Source organism: Podarcis bocagei (assembly GCF_964188305.1).
Source record: "Podarcis bocagei genome assembly, chromosome: 16".
Taxonomy (NCBI): domain Eukaryota; kingdom Metazoa; phylum Chordata; class Lepidosauria; order Squamata; family Lacertidae; genus Podarcis; species Podarcis bocagei.
Genome location: NC_138142.1, coordinates 15,401,505 through 15,420,379, shown reverse-complemented (window position 1 = coordinate 15,420,379; position 18,875 = coordinate 15,401,505). Strand labels below are relative to the sequence as shown.

General features: G+C 43.7%; 1 protein-coding gene across 5 annotated transcripts in view; it reads right to left on the bottom strand.

The window, feature by feature from the left end:
* The window catches only part of DGCR2 (DiGeorge syndrome critical region gene 2), a 64,710-nt gene that overhangs the window by 41,197 nt on the left and 4,638 nt on the right, over positions 1–18,875 (bottom strand). The window lies entirely within an intron of this gene.

The window sequence follows — 18,875 nt, the reverse complement described above, 5'->3', positions numbered from 1 at the left end:
ATGCCTGCTAAAGCATAGAGTCAAATGTCTTTCATGAGCACAATGCAGACCTTCCAAAGGAAAGGTCATGTTGGAAAGAGGGAGTGGGCATATTCAACTAACCACCACCACACAACTCAACAATGCACTCTGACAATTACCTGCATTAGTACATTACTAGCCTCATTCACACATTGCTGTAAGCCACCTTTAATAGTTTACCATGAGCAGACCAATTTTGCTCACTTTGCTCCTTCCCACAACTGGGAAGAGATCCACAATTCCTGGCTTATTGTTATGTCTCATCAGTTTATGCTTTGCCCAGACAAACCATGATCAGTAAGCCAAGAGCAAACCTTGGCTACAGATCATGGTTTGTTTGGAACAACAGAATCCATGATCCCAAGTCAGACAAAATGCTCAATCAGGGATTGTGATTTGTTTCCCCCCACATGCTAGTGAGCAGCAGCAAAGTCGAGGAGAGCAGCATGTTCACACTAAGCCATTAACCATGGTTTACAGTGATGTGCAAACTGGGCTGTTGTTTTAGCAACATTTCAAGTCCCACATCAGTGTCAGTGTTAGAAACTCAGATATATAAGCTAGGCACCAGATACCACCTTAAACCACGGAATGTCTGTTCTCCAGGGGGTTGGACTAATGACCCTTGGGGTCCAATGCTACAATTCCACGATTCTATGATTGTGCAATCACAACTACATTGTTTGACGTAGCTTGCTCTTACAACAATTCACTTGTCCCAGTATGCAAGAAGGAGAAACACACACAATGGAAATGGTATTAATTATGGACTAAGGCAGAGGTTTTTAAGCTGTGGTTGCCAACCTGGTACCCAGCAATCTCCACATGGTCACAACTGGACCTGTGCCAGTACCCAAACATGCCTGGTGAATTTTGAACACTGATCAGCGCTACATGTTGGGCACCATTGGGTCTATATCTGTATGTACCCTTTTGCCCAACATGCCTTTGAAAATAGTATTGGATGGGCCATGTTCTCAAATAAACAAGCAAACACCTGGCTGGTTCCAGGTCAAGCGGTGGTGTAACACAGTGGGTGAGAGCATCCTGCTTCCCAGGATAACATCAGGAAAACCTCAGCAACATATGGAGGAAACCACTTTTCCCAACTGGAATTCAGAAGTATATTACCTTTTATGTTCCACATGGCCAATAGCCATTGCTCTCCAGTGCAGCTTTCCCCCAACCAATAAACTCACTAAACATAAGTTACTTTTTTTTTTTAGCCCTCACATCTGCATCACAGGGATAATATTGTTCTATCTTAAATAGCTGTTGTGAGGATTGCTGAGAAACACTTGGAACATTTGGAGTCCACAATATGCGCACACCTTAAATATGCTTACATGTTAACAAGTGGCACCGAAAAAACAGATCCAAGTCTCTACACTTGGAGGTTGCACTTCAAGCACTTTAAAGGCAGGCAATCTATGTCTTATTGCACCCTTTTCATCTGCTCTTAAGTGTGCATGACGAAACTCAAAACATATTATTTGAAAAATTAAGGCTATGCTGGTAATCCTTCTGACAGTATAAAGTAGTATCTTCAAAGAAATTTAAGAGGAGAACACAGAGAACATTTGTAGGAGTCCCAGACACTGGATAGCAAGACTCTTTGATCGGCTGTACTGGGACGGGGGCTGATGCTCAGATTGGGTGAAGGGGACTGTTGTACTAAGTCGATCTTGCCAAATCGTGTCCTCGGAGCAGCATTCAACCTCTGCAGCTGTGCACCGTACAAGACATTCCATAAATAAGAGTTCTAATACAGATCAGCTACAGAATGGTTGGCTAGGCTCCATCACTCATAATTTATGTTTATGGAGGAAGTTATGTTTTATGTTCATACAGAATAAGGAACAACACAGACAGTGTTGCAGATACAGCACCCTTTTGTTACTGGTTGGAATACTTTGGGACCAGACAATTATGCAAGATCGTGCTTTGCTTCTGCAAGTTTCCTTACGCAATTTCACCGTATTAGTTGCTTTAAAATAAACAGTGATGTTGCCACCTTAGGAAAAAAATGTTTCTAATCATCCACAGGGTTAGAGCCAGAGAAAAATGAGCTGAAAGCAGGATGATATAAGTAAATTTTTCCTCCTCTGGCATGCCCATAAAAAGCCTCTCATGAGGATCAGGGGCCTTGCTGAATGACTGCAATGTGGCACGAATGGTGATCGAATCATGTGGAGGCAACATCGGTGGTCAGACATTGTCGGCTAAGGTCACTTCTAATAGTGCCCTTCAGCACAATTATCTCTGGATCTTCAATATTTAGCAGTTTTCCAAACCTTTTGAGTTCACCGACCCCTTGATGAGCTTATAAAGTTATCATTGACCCCAACACAATTTTTTAGAAAAGGAAAATAAAGTCAAGAAATATCATCAATCACCATTACTAAGAATCATTAAGATACTGGGCATACTTTTGTATTATGGAAGCATCTTATTAAACGCGGAGGTTTCTCATTGGCAAGAGATGTGTACTCTGTACATGCCCTTTATTTCTGAGGCCCATGGCCCCTCATTATATATTTTTCACTGTAGCTCACAAACTTTTTTGCCCCCCTCATTTTTCACAGGTGCCCTTTCCACCCTTAAGAATTTTATTCACTCCCTTAACAGCCCAACCACTGAGGGGAGGAGGTCAATATTGAGCGCTCTGGTTGAGTAGGAAGGAATCAGAAATATCCTGCCCATCTAGCCCCGCACTATCCCCAAAAATAGTGCCGTTTAGAGGAAAAGCAAGTGGAAAGCAGCATGATGGAAGCATCTAAAATCATGTGTTGTATGGAGAAAGTGGGGGAAATGCACTTTTTCACTGGAACTTGTGGAGACTCCATGAAGCTGCATGTTGAAAGATTTAGGAGGGGCAAAAGGAAGTACCGTGTTTTTCACTCCATAAGATGCACCTGACCATAAGACACACCTAGTTTTTAGAGGGGGAATGCAAGGGGGAAAAAATTCTTTAAAGGGAGCACTGAGCAGAGTCTGTATGCATCCCAGGCTGTGCTCAGCGTTCCCTTTCACGAGTCGCGTGTGTGCGGCGCTTGCAGGCTTTTACCCGAGGAGGGAGGGGGGCAGCCCGTCACTGATGGGTTGCCCTTCTCCCTCCTCAGGGAAAGTCCCCAAGAGTCGCACACACGCTCCGCGTGGCTCTTGGGGGCTTTTGCGGGAGGTGGAGGAAGGGACAGAGTGCGACTAAGCCAGAAGCTAGAACAGCGTGAGGGAGCACTGCGCAGCGATCCCTCTTGCTGTTCTGGCTTCTGGGATAGCTGCGCAGCCTGCATTCGCTCCATAAGACACACACACATTTCCCCTTACTTTTTAGGAGGGAAAAAGTACGTCTTATAGAGTGAAAAATACGGTACTTCTTCACACAGCTTATGGTTAGACAAGTTCATGGAGGATAATTCTACCTCCGTTGTCAGAGGTAAGCTTTTGGATACCAGATGCTGGTATCTGCAAGTGGGGAGAGTTGCTGTTGCAATCAGGTCCTGCTTTCATGCTTCCCATAGACACCTGTCTGGCCACGGTGAGAACAGGATGCTGACTAGATGGGCCACTGGTCCGAACCAGCAGCCTCTTTTTAGATTTTAAACAACTGACGCACCCATATCAGCTGGAGGAAATCCTGAATGGGGCTTATTTCGTGAGGGCAGTTTGAGGAGCAGAGCCCCAAGCAATTTGAAGAGCTGCAAGTGAACCTGGGTCTGCCCCAGCTTCACCTTTATCCTTGCAAGTCTCTGGTTCCCAAACTGAGCATTTGCAATTTTGCCCTTTGTTCAGAAGAGGCCAGTTGCTGTGCCAGTAAGATCAACACAATAAGCTAAAGAAATGTGTCATTTTGGCTGAACATCAGGATTGGCAAGGACATTTTTTTAAGTGGGTGAACCGAACCCCTGGTTCTAAATTCCTCGGGCCTCCCCCTCTGCTGAAGATGTGGTGCATTCAAAAACAAAGAGACCTTTTTTCAAATGCTGAAAAGAGGGGTATATTTTCCAAGCACCTCATGTTCTTCCAAAATATGAAGGAAAGCAAGAAAACCCAAATGCCTAAAGAGAGCTGCAGATTACACAACGCAGAAATCTGGCTCAAATACTTCTCTTCCTTCCAAAATATTGGTGCAGTTCAGTAAATGAACTACTTACTTTGCATGGCAGAAGAACTATTACCTCATGATGGCAAGTAAACAAGGAAAAAGTCCTAAGCAAAGTGCTAGCACAAGAAAAAGTCAAACGAGCGCAAACTACTAACACTACCTATGAAGGACTCAGAATTAGTTTGGCTTTAAAGCTATTGGTTTCACACCTATGTAAAATGGATCAATCAACTAAATTAAATAGAGTGGGATTTCTCTGATAAGCAGCCCTATTATTAAACATATTCTAATAATATGATTGTGCTGATGTTCAGAATACGTATATATGTGCAGTACAAATTCAGACTCATGGAGGCTCCAGTGGTACATATGCCCTGCCTCAACATAATACATTGGATGGAAGTGGTCACACCAAACAAATTAGATATTCTGTAGTATTAACTTCCACCCATTTCTGAACTGTAAGTCCAAAATCAGCTGAATAGACCATCCTGACACTAATGCAGCTGAATGGACCATCCTGCCACTAATCCTGTCACTAATGCAGACACGTTGCTCATAAGAAAATGAAACAGATACACAGATATACTAACGCTAAGCAGACATTGCACCTCTTATTGCTCAGATGACCAACCCTCTGCCATCTTTCCTCCTATACACCGCTGTGCAACCTGCCTTCTGTTTTGCTCCCCTTCCTCATCCTAACATCACGCAGATCCAGTATTGTGATGCAGTGCTATAAATCCTCCAACAGGGACTGCATGATGACAGCCTTACATTTAGATAAATATATATATGAATATATTTGGACTCTGTGATATTAAAGAGCATAATAGCCTGAAGTATAGAAGGCATATTACCCATTGGATCACATCGTTGCTTTGAATGAGCCTAGGATATTTGGTATGTTTAATGGTTTACTGGTCTACTTAAGTTTATACCTTATTTAATAAATATTCATATTGGTATTTTAAAACAGTTGTGCATACAATGCTCTCCTACATTGCTTTATCAATGAAAGTAGTAAACACCAGCATGGACCATTTATAGACACAACCACTGAGCCTAATGAACTATCCTTTGCAGATACGATAAGAACAACTTTACATGCACTGATATAAACATTGCCAAAAGAACATTCCACCACTGAAAGTCTCCTACTATTCAAAATAGACTAGCTCAGCCATCCCCAACTTGGTGCCCTCCAGATGTTTTGGACTTCAGTTCCCATCAGTCTTAGTCAGCACAGCTAGGCAGGCAGGCAGGTGATGGAAATTACAGTCCAAAGCACCAGGAGAGAACCAGGTTGAGAGTGCCTCAGCTAGATTATGCACATTTGCTGTAACGTGAATCAAACCGCGTACATTTTATAGGCTTTTTTCATTAATTAAATAAATGGAGTTGCTGACCCTTAAAAACTGTTGATGCTCAGCGAAAATCAAGGAGCTTCAGCTTCACTTGCAGACTCAGCGCTGGGGGAACGGGGGACGACAAAAATAACATGCATGATCTCAGCCAAGTTTTCTTGCTCTTGCAGGCTATCCAAGATTGGAGAAACCCAGATTCCAATAATAAAAAAAGCTGCAAAATATTCACATGCTCCCCTACCCAGGCATGCTGCTACTGTTCAAGCACAGAGGAAGTTTAGGTCCGGCATTCATCATCTTTGGTTTCAGCTCAGGGGTGGGGAACCCCAAGTCTAAGGGTGGCCCTCCAGACCTATGTGGCCCTCAGAACACTCTCCAGGCTACATCCCTTGCTGCCCTGCTTTGCCACTGAATGTTTTTGCCAGGCTGGAATACGTCGTTGATCATGCCTCTTGCTTGCCTATATGGAGGATGGAGTGGTGGATGATTATGCAGAAACCATCTACCGTGCAGAGATCAATGGTACATTCTTTGCTCCACCAATTTCCCCCTCTAGCCATGCCCAGCACTGGCATGTGGCCCCAAGGTTGCCCAAATGGGAACGCAGATCCCAACCTGAAAAAGTTTCCCACCTCTGCTCTACCGGATTATATCACTTTGTAGCCAAATGTGCTTGGCACTAGGAGCAAAACCAGCTCCGTTATAGACTAAAATAAGCAAAAAGGATGGTGTGTGCCTTCTTCTATCACTACTTGAGAGAATGAGGGGAAATGATGCCAAGTTAAGACGTGCCTCCTGGGCCAATCAAGATTCGCAGTGTGGGTGGTCAGGACAAAGCTGCCCAGGCAGCCGTCCAAGTCTGCTCAGCCGGGGCCCATTTCGCACTTGGAACACAACAGCCAATACACTCAGGACCACTTCACAGGGAGCAGCTCTTTGACATCTATGACGAATCATTTAATTACATTTGCACAGAACCTCTCACAATGCGGCTGAGGCTCGCTGCAATCCTTCACTGGCATTTGCTTAGATGTTTCTTAGGAAGCGGGTTTATACTGAATCAGACCACTTGCCTGTCTAGCTCACTTGTCTTCAGCTGCTGGGCCACAGCCTGATCCAAGTTGGATTGCAACAGGAACACTATCCCCACACAAATACACGGGGAGAGCCATATTCGAAATTCCCCAAGCACGTTTTGCGACTGGCATGGGTCCAATTGCAACCATATTTTAAAGAGCAAATCTCAAAGCCGTTTACATTAAAACATCAAATAATGCAACCCAGAATAAAACCAATTCAAACTTCAAGGGAAATGTTTCAGATCCTTCTCTAAGTGATCCTTCTCTTTCGTCTTTCAGAGTCATCAACCTTGCATCCAGAGATCTCCACATGGTTGCCATTGGACCCATGCCAGTTTCAAAACATGCCTGGCACCTGGCTAATTTTGAACACTGCCACGTGGAGATCTCTGGATGCCCAGCTGGCAACAGACATCTCCATCTGTCTGACCCCTCCAGCTTTCTTAAGCAGGTAGCAGAAGAGCTTATCTTTTGAATTTATTTCCCATCGTTTGCTCCAAGGAATACATGGTTCAGCTAATCCCTACAACGACCCTGTGAGGTAGGTTAAGAGGCTGCAACTGGCCCAAGATCAAACAGTGAGCTTCATGACTAAAGACGGATTTGAATGCTGATCTCCCAGGACCTAGTCCGACACTCTAACCACTACACCACCCTGCCTTCCTAGAGTATTTCTGCTATATAAATCAAGTAGGTAAATAAATATGAAGAAAGCAACGTGTCACTTAGAGAAAGAGCTGAAATATTTTCCTTGAAGCTTGAATTTGCTTTATTCTGGATTCACAAATTTACATCTTTTGCCACATGTAGAAACTGGTTGGGTACTTCTGCTATGCTGTCGCATCATATCAGGCAATGGGATAAAGTTTAATAAGATTCTAATGTACAAAAAAAAAGTGCAACAGAAGCAAAAAAAAAGTTGCCAAAAATAGTATTAAATGTTCTTTTCCTTTCAATTCAGGATTCAGCACCAGCTACTGGAACCTAAAAAGATTCTGTAATTAGCTGACACAAAATTCTTCATGTCCCTGTTCGATGAGCTACTTTTAGTAGACAGCTATGTGGCTTCTCCAGAAAATAAAGAATTGAATCAGGAACTTTTCCAGTGCACTAAATCTCACTTGGCATGTAGAATAATTATGTGTACTTTAACTAACTATACCATCTACCCCACTTTAGAAAGAGGCGGGGCTGCATTCATAATCAGTAATGAACAACAGCAAATCTTATTATCACGTTCCTCATCGTTGTCCACCTTCATCTGCGCTGAAGCAAGTGAAATTAGCAGCTTCGGTTTCTGGTTAGTGTACAGCACACCATGTTTTGTTGATGCATCCAAATACATTGAACTACAACTTCCCTGGAGACAGCGACTTGGGATCTTTGTTTCTGGGCAAACTATGGCTTGAGCAAGTCAAGGTTTACACATCTGGATGCATCACCAAACTATGGTTTGCTGCTAACCAGAACCAGGAGGAAGGAGCATGTGAGCCCAAACCTCCAAACCAGTTTAGAATAATGTCTGTATGGAGTCAAGATAATTAGTGCATATGATTCCTAAGGGAAGTCACCTGGAATTAAGATAGTTACCATTTTGAAACCGCCCAATTTGATTGATATTGCAACCATTCATGATAAACAGAGCACGGGGGGGGGGATTTTGCTGATGTTGAAGCCATGGTCATGTGGTCCACAGGCCCAAGATAGAGTGGGGAAAGAAGATGGAATAGGAGAGGAAGAAGCAGACATTCAAAAAAAGACTCTTTTAGATGCTAGTATCAAGTTGCAGTAAAAGCCTGCTGGGAACAAGGAGCTTAGCAATGGCTGATTCCTAATCTCGGAAAAAAACCAAGACCTGGCTGTTACCCAAGACTGTCTCCAGCCCCAGGCAAAACAGACTGGTTCCTTGGTAGGTGGGAAACAGGAATCAATAGATCTGAGGGAGTCCTTTATATTAGGAAGAGGGAGGGATTTAATTTCAGGTGGTAGGCTAGGCAAAAAGTCAACAGAAGCCAAATTGAATTGCTTTACCTAGCAGTTGGCGGGAACATCGTCAGGTGATAGAAGATCCTCTTCTTCCAGTTTAGAATCCCACCGCTTCAAAGCTAAATTTGGCATTTTCCAAAGTCCCACAAAATGGGAAAGTAGGATGTTACTGTATTTTTTGCTCTATAAGACTCACCTTTTCCCTCCTAAAAAGTAAGGGGAAATGTGTGTGTGTCTTATGGAGCGAATACAGGCTGCGCAGCTATCCCAGAAGCCAGAACAGCAAGAGGGATTGCTGCTTTCACTGCGCAGCGATCCCTCTTGCTGTTCTGGCTTCTGAGATTCAGAATATTTTTTTTCTTGTTTTCCTCCTCCAAAAACTTTCCTCTTCTTGTGGTCTGGTGCATTTTATAGAGCGAAAAATATGGTATTCTCCAAGGGAGCATTCCCTTCCATAGCTAGGCAAAGCTAGCCCAATTTGGCTTCTACTGACTTTCCTTTCCCTACATACAACAGCTAATCTGTTGGTAGAGTATGAGAAGCTCAGGTTCGCGGTGGGGTCGAGCCCCACATTGGGCGAAAGATTCCTGCGTTGCAGGGGATTGAACTACTTCCAGCTCTACAATTCTATGACTATAAACATTCTTCAAATAAGTGAAAGTAGCCAGTTTTGGAAAGGCACTTTATTCAAACAGGCCAAATTCAAATAAGCAGTTTAAAATAGCTCTTTTAAAATAAACAATACTGGATGGTAGAAGACAAGTTTAGATAATTTAAAAGGATGAGGAGGAAAGCCACTACTCCAAGAATCCACATATTTGCTGCCAGCTCTCCAGAAGCAAATGCCCCCCTAACCTCTTGCATCCCGCAGATTCTACCCCACAGGTCTCACCTGCTTTAAAAAATGTAGAGGATATAAAAAGCAGCAGTAGAAAATCATATTGATGCTTCAACATCTAAATTTATGACACAAATGACAGACAGCCCTGACCATCTCCCAATCCTTCTGGGCACCCCAGAACCTGCAGGAGATTGGTTGCAACCACACATAAGAGATGGCCAATAAAACAAGTCAGTGTTTGAGGTGCCCCTGCATATATTACACTGTACAAGTCCATTAAACGGGAATCAAAGTATATCCTGGTTAATGAAAAAACAAGATTCAAATCAATTTTTAATTATACCAGCAGTGGTAAGCCTCATAGTTAATGTTGATTAGCCGAGACACAAGATTTTAACAATATTAAATTTCCTCCAGGTAACCTTGATTATTCCATCTTGTGGGGAGAAGCTATTAAGAAACTTTGGTTAAGAGCCTGCTAAAAATGCCCAGTGACCCTACATAACAGTCTGCTGGTCTTGCTGACTGTTGATAAGATTAATATTCTAAAAAGCTAGCCTGTGTTAAATCCTCACTGAACAATAACATGTTTCTGAAAAATATTAAAGCATTACAATTGCCCTGAGCTGCAATAATCTGAATCAAAGTTCTACACAATCCAACTGCGTTGCAGGGGGTAGGATTAGATGACCCTCAGGATTCCTCCCTATGTTGAAATTCTATGATAAAATAGGACTTGCCGTGATCATTTCAGGCTTTCAATCAAACTTTTTAGTGTTCTCAAGCCATATTACTCTTACAACGGGAACCTTCAACAAGGAAACGGTAGGCTTCTCTCTTATAGAAACTAGCTAAAGTCAATGTCAATTAGTGTAAGAAATGGAGGTCATCCTCAAAATACACCAATAAAATTCTTGTGGCACCTTTAAAGACTAGAATATACACTGTGGCATGTTTTCATGGACCAGAGAGATCACTGGATCAGACACAGGAAAATTGCAAAGCTCTCTTAAATAAAGAAAGACCACTGTTCTAGCTACTGCTCAATACTGCCTCCTCCACACTGATTGTCAACAGCTTTCCAAAGCTTCAGAAAGAAGAAGCATTGGATTGACCCTGCACCTTTCAGCAGACAGAGTATGTGCCCCACCACAGGGTTATCTTCGGCTGGCAGAGACAAATAGACACGGATAAAACCATATTCTAAACAGCAAGGCTAAAAGGCTGCAAAATACACAAGAGTCATTTGAGGCCTAGCTTATATATTTGAGTTTCTAACACTACACCCGATTGGCATGGACAGGACTGGTCAGTTTCTCTGCTGCTATCACACACATAAGCAGTGATGTTTGAGGGCTTATGTTTAAAACTATGTAATAAAATGATGTCATGATGAACAATGGTTGGCCTCAATCCACACGGCAGGAGCAAGGTGTACATGCAAGCCTAGACATGCAAACACTAGACAAACATACAGCTAGTAATATTGGTTTTTATAGCATCCATCACCTGACTTAGGGGAAGGGCTGTAGATTCAGTGGTGGAGCACATGGTTTTTGTGTATAAGGTCACAGGTGCACGCCCTGGCATCTCATAAGAACCTGAGAGGAGGCTGCCGGATCAGGCCAATGGCCCATCTAGTCCAGCATCCTGTTCTCACAATAACTAACCAGATGGCTGTGGGAAACCTGCAAACACAAGAGCACTCTCTCCTCCTGCCATTTCCAGCAACTGGTATTCAGGAGCATTACTGCCTCTGACCATGGAGGCAGAGGGCAACCAGTGTTAGAAACTTAGATATACAAGCTGGGCACCAAATGGTTCTTTAAACCAGGGTTACAGTCAGAACAGGATGTCTAGTTGCCATTTGGGGGCCAGACCACTCAAAAGTAATATTTTTCAATACAATTACAGTGGTACCTCAGGTTAAGTACTTAATTCGTTCCGGAGGTCCGTACTTAACCTGAAACTGTTCTTTACATTTCCAACATTTATTATCGGGCAAGTGATAGATTGGTGTCATGTACCACCTGTATATCATTTTCATAATATTCTCTCTTAGGGCATTACATGCCGTAAATTTCATACCTGTGGTCCACAACTGTTCCCAGTCCCCAAACATAATGTTATGTCCAACATCTTGTGCCCATTTAATCATAGCAGATTTCACCGTTTCATCCTGAGTATTCCATTTCAACAGCAAGTTATACATCTTTGACAAAATCTTAGTTTTAGGTTCTAACAGTTCTGTTTCTAATTTTGATTTTTCCACCTGGAAACCAATTTTCTTGTCCAAATTATATGCCTCCATTATCTGATAATAATGAAGCCAGTCTCGCACGTTATCTTTTAATTTCTCAAAACTCTGCAGTTTCAATTTGTCTCCTTCTTGTTCCAAAATTTCCCAATATTTCAGCCATTTGGCCTCCATATTGAGCTTTTTCTGAGCCTTTGCTTCCATCAGTGACAACCACCTTGGGGTTTTATTTTCAAGTAAGTCCTTATATCTTATCCAAACATTTAACAATGCTTTCCTAACAATATGGTTTTTAAATGCTTTGTGTGCTTTAACCTTGTCATACCACAAATATGCATGCCACCCAAAAACATTATTGAAACCTTCTAAATCCAAAATGTCTGTGTTCTCAAGAAGCAGCCATTCTTTCAGCCAGCAGAATGTTGCTGATTCATAATAAAGTTTAAGGTCTGGCAGGGCAAATCCACCTCTGTCCTTTGCATCAGTTAATATTTTAAATTTTATTCTGGGCTTCTCGCCCTGCCAGACAAATCTAGAAATGTCTCTCTGCCACTTCTTGAAACAGTCCATTTTGTCCAAGATTTGCAATGATTGAAACAAAAATAACATTCTTGGCAATACATTCATCTTTATAACAGCAATTCGACCTAACAAGGAAAGCCTGAAACTGTTCTTAACCTGAATTATCACTTTAGCTAACGGGGCCTCCTGCTGCTGCTGCGCTGCCGGAGCACAATTTCTGTTCTCATCCTGAAGCAAAGTTCTTAACCTGAAGCACTATTTCTGGGTTAGTGGAGTCTGTAACCTGAAGCGTATGTAACCCGAGGTACCACTGTATTTGGTTCCTGAAATTCGTTCTGATTGTGTAGATATAATGGATAGAATTCCACAGGATGTGTTGCAAATGTGTGGGGAAAAACAAGTTCCAAGGATCTGCAGGCATGCACCTCCAGATGATAGAGACATCAGGCACCACCCTGGTGCCCGGGCATCTTCACTTCGTCGCAAGTGGCTGGTATAGGTAAAGGGACCCCTGACCATTAGGTCCAGTCACAGCCGACTCCGGGGCTGCGGCGCTCATCTCGCTTTATTGGCCGAGGGAGCCGGTGTACAGCTTCCGGGTCATGTGGCCAGCATGACTAAGCCGGTTCTGGCGAACCAGAGCAGCGCACAGAAATGCCGTTTACCTTCCCACTGGAGAGGTACCTATTAATCTACTTGCACTTTGACGTGCTTTCGAACTGCTAGGTTGGCAGGAGCAGGGATTGAGCAACAGGAGCTCACCCCGTCGCGGGGATTCAAACCGCCGACCTTCTGATCAGCAAGCCCTAGGCTCTGTGGTTTAGATCACAGCGTCACCTACGTCCCAAGTGGCTGGTAGCCAGGTGCAAAATGTGCATGGCAAATTTCAAGAACAGAGGGTAGCCATTGTGATTAGTAGTTTGGGGGGGGGGGGTGTTGCAGGGAGATTCTGAACCACTAGTGCCAGTCCATATAGGCAATGCTGAGCTAGACAATGGCTTGCCTCACTAAAAGGCATCTTCCTACAGGGATAAGGAGAAAAGGGAACCTGGATTAAGTCTGCATATTCAAAGCAAGCAAGCAGTACTGTCAGCACTGCCAATTCCAAAGCATGAGCGATGTGCACGCAGCTCCATTTGTATAAGAGGAACTCCTACAACTAAACGGTAGCTGCTGAATGTGGGGATCCCGCATTCGTAGCCATCAAGTCAAATGGAGACCCACGCACGCGAGTCTGTTCTGTACGTCTGGTCCCTTTGCATGACAGGGGAGAATAAGAAGGGACCAATCCCAGAGGGAGTAAATATAAACATATAGTAATATGGGAACGAGACTAGCACAGATTTACTGAAAAGCTAAAAGGGATTACTTGACTGGCAGAAACAGAGTCACAGGATACAAGTTCAGGCCTAAGCCTCATGCTGCATAGCGATTATTACATTCAGAAAGATTTGAGAACAGTATTACGCCCTACATAGTAGCCATAATGGGAACATAAAGCAAGACAGAAACCTTAATATTGTCCTTTAATTTAAAAAAATTCTTCACGCTAGAAAAATTTTTCTCTCTAAAAATCCCAAAAGAAATCTGAATTTAAGGGGAGGAAGTGTTCTAATTACATGGCCTTCAGTAATTGCCCCTTGGTTTTCCAAATATTTTGGAATACAGCTTACTTCTAAGCACCTTTGTAGCACTTTCCTGCATCTTCGGCCTCATTACACCAAGCGAGGGAAGTACTCCTGCTTCTCTAATTATATAGTTTTAAATGTTATCTCAAAGGCACTTCCTGAAGGAAGTACTAGGAGCAAGACGAACAGTCTTGATCTATCCCTTAGGGCTGGCAAGCTCCAAGCTGTAGGTCGCTGAAATGGAGAGCCAGTCACTGGGAACAGCTCAGCAAAGCTCAACTAGCTGGGCAGAAGGTCAGTATTTTAAAAATTATGTTTGTGGCAGTGAAGTCTCAACTTGCGGCACAGCGCATGAGCTAAGAAGGAAGAACAGAGAAAGGTGGGAGATGGGGCACGCCTCTGCTATTATCCTCATCATCGTCTGTTTATTAGTATGCCACTTTCCCACAATGGTGCACAAAGTGGCTCACAACATACCAAATGAACCATAATAACTGTAACAATTAAAATGCATATTAAGAAAAATTAGAAACAATCATAATGTCAGTAGGTGCAGAAAATAAATCCATACGAAAATGGTACAAACAAGCCAACACAATAAAACAGCTCAAAACTGAACGGGGGAGAGAATAATCTCCAATAAAGAAATAAAATGACAGCACACAAAATGGGGAATGGGGTTGCTATTCCCAGCAGCTCACCACAATTAACTTGCAAACATTGTGGTAGCCTTATCTCCCAGCTCTCACCTGGGTCTCCCTCTCTCAATCACTTCCCAATTTCTCACCTCCCTACTGTCATCAAATATATGAGCACAAAAGAGGGCAGTGTGAGAGAAAGTGCCCCTGGTCACAGTGTTCGAAACTCCCATTGTTCCAGGCGCATATTGCAACAGGCAATTTCATTAGCGTGAGCAGTTTCTGAGATCAGGGCGCAATACTACGCCTAAGATTTCAGATTAAAACTGCACAGTGGAAGGAAAGGGCCTTCTTCTGCGTCTCCACTTCCAGCTACTCTCTGAAGACTGTAGAAGATACCCTCTTAAGAATATTAGGGGGGGGTGGGCAGGGGAAGGACTAGACCATGTGAAAAATGAACATAATATTTTAGCTGAGTTTCATTCATTTTCAGCTTTGTATTCTTATAAAAAGCAGGCCTAAAGATTCCATTGCTGCACCCATAACCTAGGTTTAAGGTGCCATTTAGCTCCTAGCTATCATATCTCTGTTTCTAATACTGCCTGTTCACTATTTTTAAATCACCCTTCTAGTGATATCTTATTGCTTCTCACCTCCACACCTCAGCAGATCTGCTTCCCTTCCTTGGCTCACAGGTAAATTCCACATTTGTAAGCACACTGGTACCTCTAGTTGCAAACAGGATACGTTCCAGAGCCCCGTTCGCAACCTGAAAGGAACGCAACCCACTTCTGCACATGCGCAGGTCGCGATTTGCCGCTTCTGCGCATGTGTGTGACATCATTTTGCGCATTTGCGCATGCACGAGCAGCAAAACCCAGAAGTAACCCTTTCCAGTACTTCCAGGTCATCACGGGACGCAACCTGAAAAGACTTAACCTGAAGCAAACATAACAAGAGGTATGACTATAATGCAAAGTCGAGAATCTTGGCTTAAACTATACTATATCATGCACACGGTGTTAGAAACTGAGATATGAAAGCTAGCAGCTCACTGACACTTTAAACCTAAGTTATGGGAGCAACAGCAGAATGTCCAGGCACACTTTTTTAATACCAGAATACAGAGTTGAAAATGAATGAACTGCAGGTAAAATATTTTCACATAGCCTAGTTCTTCTCCTGCCCACCCCCATAATATTCTTAAGAGGGTCCCTTCTCCAGTCTTCATAGAGAAGCTGGGAGGGGGTGGGCAGAAAAAGGTTCTCCTTTCCTTCCACTCTGCAGTTTTAATCTGAAAATGTAGGCGCAGTACTGCGCCCAGAGCTCAGAAACTGCTCACGCTAATGAAATCCCGTCGCAAAATGTGCCTAGAACAATGTGAGTTTCGAACACTGCCTGCATGAAGCCCCTACCTGTGATGAGCTGGTAAACAAACCAGGAAGGAGATAACTTCATGTTATGCCCATAAAACAGGATGGCTAGCCAGCTTTAAACAATTGTTTGTTGTTGGCTTACAAATCCTGGTTTGTCGAGGTAAAAAAAAAAGCCACAATCCTGGGCTTAAGCCATAACACTAAGATATTATCTTCTTGGTTTGTTTTTCACTCACTTGAGCAAAGGGAGAAGCAAAGCAAAAACACTGGGCTATGTACTGCCATGTGGGCCATGCACAGTATGGTTTGCTAAGTCAAGGTTCTTCACATACCATGACCTGCAACACAGCCAAAGAGTAGCTGCTGACTGCCTTCTCCCAGCCACTGAGAAACAGAACAGGAAACCAAAGTTCTTACCAAGCAGCTCCTGCTCTTCCTCAAAAGCCTGTGTTTTTGAGAGGAACTTGGCTGCATCTGTGTTTAGCAAATAAAAAGCGTTGGGGGGGGGGGACCTGGAATGGACATTTTTTTGATGAAGGGAAAGAAGAGGGTACATTCTGTACCTGGGGCTGTAAATACGTATCAGGGCTCAGCTCAGGAACAGAATTCTGGATGGAATGAAAAGGGACAATTTAAGCAGGCAAGCAGGGAGAGATTTGTTTTTTTAGATGCGGGGAGAAAATGTCCTCTTGAAAGGAGCTGCTAGTAAGGGGGTGGATGTGAAATAGCAGATTTTGGGGGTGTCATTCAGGCAAAGGAGGAGTAAAGTAAAACTTAATTTCAAGGTGGGACGCGGGTGGCGCTGTGGGTTAAACCACAGAGCCTAGGACTTGCCGATCGGAAGGTCGGCGGTTCAAATCCCCGTGACAGGGTGAGCTCCTGTTGCTCAGTCCCTGCTCCTGCCAACCTAGCAGTTCGAAAGCACATCAAAGTACAAGTAGATAAATAGGTACCGCTCCGGCAGGAAGGTAAACGGCGTTTCCGTGTGCTGCTCTGGTTCGCCAGAAGCGGCTTAGTCATGCTGGCCACATGACCTGGAAGCTGTACACCGGCTCCCTTGGTCAGGGGTCCCTTTACCTTTACCTTAATTTCAAGGTACTGAAGCTCAGGCCCATATGGAGCATAGGAAGCTGCCTTAAGACTGAGTCAAACCACAGTTATGTCAAGCTCAGTATTGTCTACACTGGCTGGCAGCAGCACTTCAGGGGTTTCAGACAAGGTTCTCTCCCAACACTATCTGGAGATGCCACTGTGGATTGAACTTAGGACCTTCTGCATGCAAATTCAAGGCTTTGCCACTGGCCCTTGGCCATGCTTATGGAAATTTAAACATTGCCATGGCGTTCCTGGGAGAAACATGCTGATGTACACCCGCAACATCATTGTTCTGGGGCTCAGGATGAGATCCCGCAATGTGCTGCCATACTTGCTCAAGACGGCATGTTAATTATGATTACCCTACCCTTCACTCCCTTGTTAATAGTTAGTTCCTGTATGGAAGCCACTTCATGGAAGGCACTCCTGTCCTCCTCATCTCACTTTGCTCTCTGGGAAGCAGCATCCTAAAAGGTGCACAAGGTTTCAAAGAAAAAAGGATGTGAGCTATCAGCTGGCGACAGATAAGAAAGTGGAGCATGGAAGACAGAACCACCCACCACAAGGACTAGAGTAATTCTGTGGTGTTAGGTAACAGAATGGGGCCTCTGCACCCCAGTCCTTGTTGAGCCACTGCTAGTCAAGAGTTCTGGGCTAGAAGAATTAATGGGCTGACTCAGTGTGGTTGAATCAGCTATGCTGAAAACCAAAAACTTGCAAAGCACACACAAGGGAGGCCAGCACACCTTGTGGCACAGAACAAAACAAAAAAACTAGAATAACTGCAAACCTTGGTTTGGAGCACAATGAAAAGGGAGGCTTGCACTAGTGTGATTTGCTTGGAGCCTGACTTAAGCAAGGGCCACCAACGAGTGAAAAAATGGACGACAGTGTAACCCAGTAGGGAAAGCTCAATTATTATACTACAGTGATACCTGAAAGGGCATGACGGCTCTCTTGATTCTGCAAAATGGAACACTGAAGGCATTCATAAACAAGTTAGTTGCAAATCAACAACTGGGTAACAATCAAGTTTTGAAGAGGCTGGACAATTTGTTTTTGAACAGCATGATGTGGCAATAATACAGGAGTCCTGCTTCAATGTGACAGCAGAGCAACACAACACATTTTATACAGTGGCCAGATGCAGTATTTTTGCCATGCTGTGGAACTAAAGGCTTTAAATTAGGGAAAGGGGATGCATGGTCCTCTAGATTTCATCATTGGACTCCAGCAGCCCTATGTAGCATAGCCAATGGACAGCATCTGAAGGACAATAGGTTCCCCTTCCCTGCTTTCAACAGAACCATACAGAGAACACATACCAACCCCTCAACTTCATCATATGGAGGACCTTAGCCTTCACTTAAAATGGCAAACAAAAAAAACTATGAGCATTCACCAGTAACAAAAAAAGGTGGCACTCTTTATTTTAATAGGAAACAAGAAGCCACCAAGTTAACATACCACTGACCAAGCAATGTAAAAAGAAATTCATTCAGAAATTTAAAAGCCCTAGGTCTCTGTGATATGGCTATACAATAAAGCTGATGCAGTATCTACAATAAAACACCAAGAACAATTTGCAGGAACATGCTCATGAAAGCACAAGATCCTCAGATCAGAGGAAAAGGTCTCAATTTGTACAGCTACCCAAGCTGATAACAAGTACCGTATTTTTCGCCCTATAGGACGCACCGGCCCATAGGACGCACCAAGTTTTTTGGGGAGGAAATCAAGGGAAAAAAATTTATTTCCCCCCCAGGTTTGCGCAGCCATCCCCAAGCTAGAAGAGAGAGACAGAGCGCTCCATCTCCCTCTTCTGCCTTCAGGGACAGCATCTCTAGCCTCCGTGGGGCAGCGGCTTGCCCCGCTGTCCCCCAGCTTATGGGGCTGGCGATGGGGAGAAGCAAGCTTGCTTCTCTCCCCCCCCCCCCCGCCAGCCTCCAGATCAGGTCCG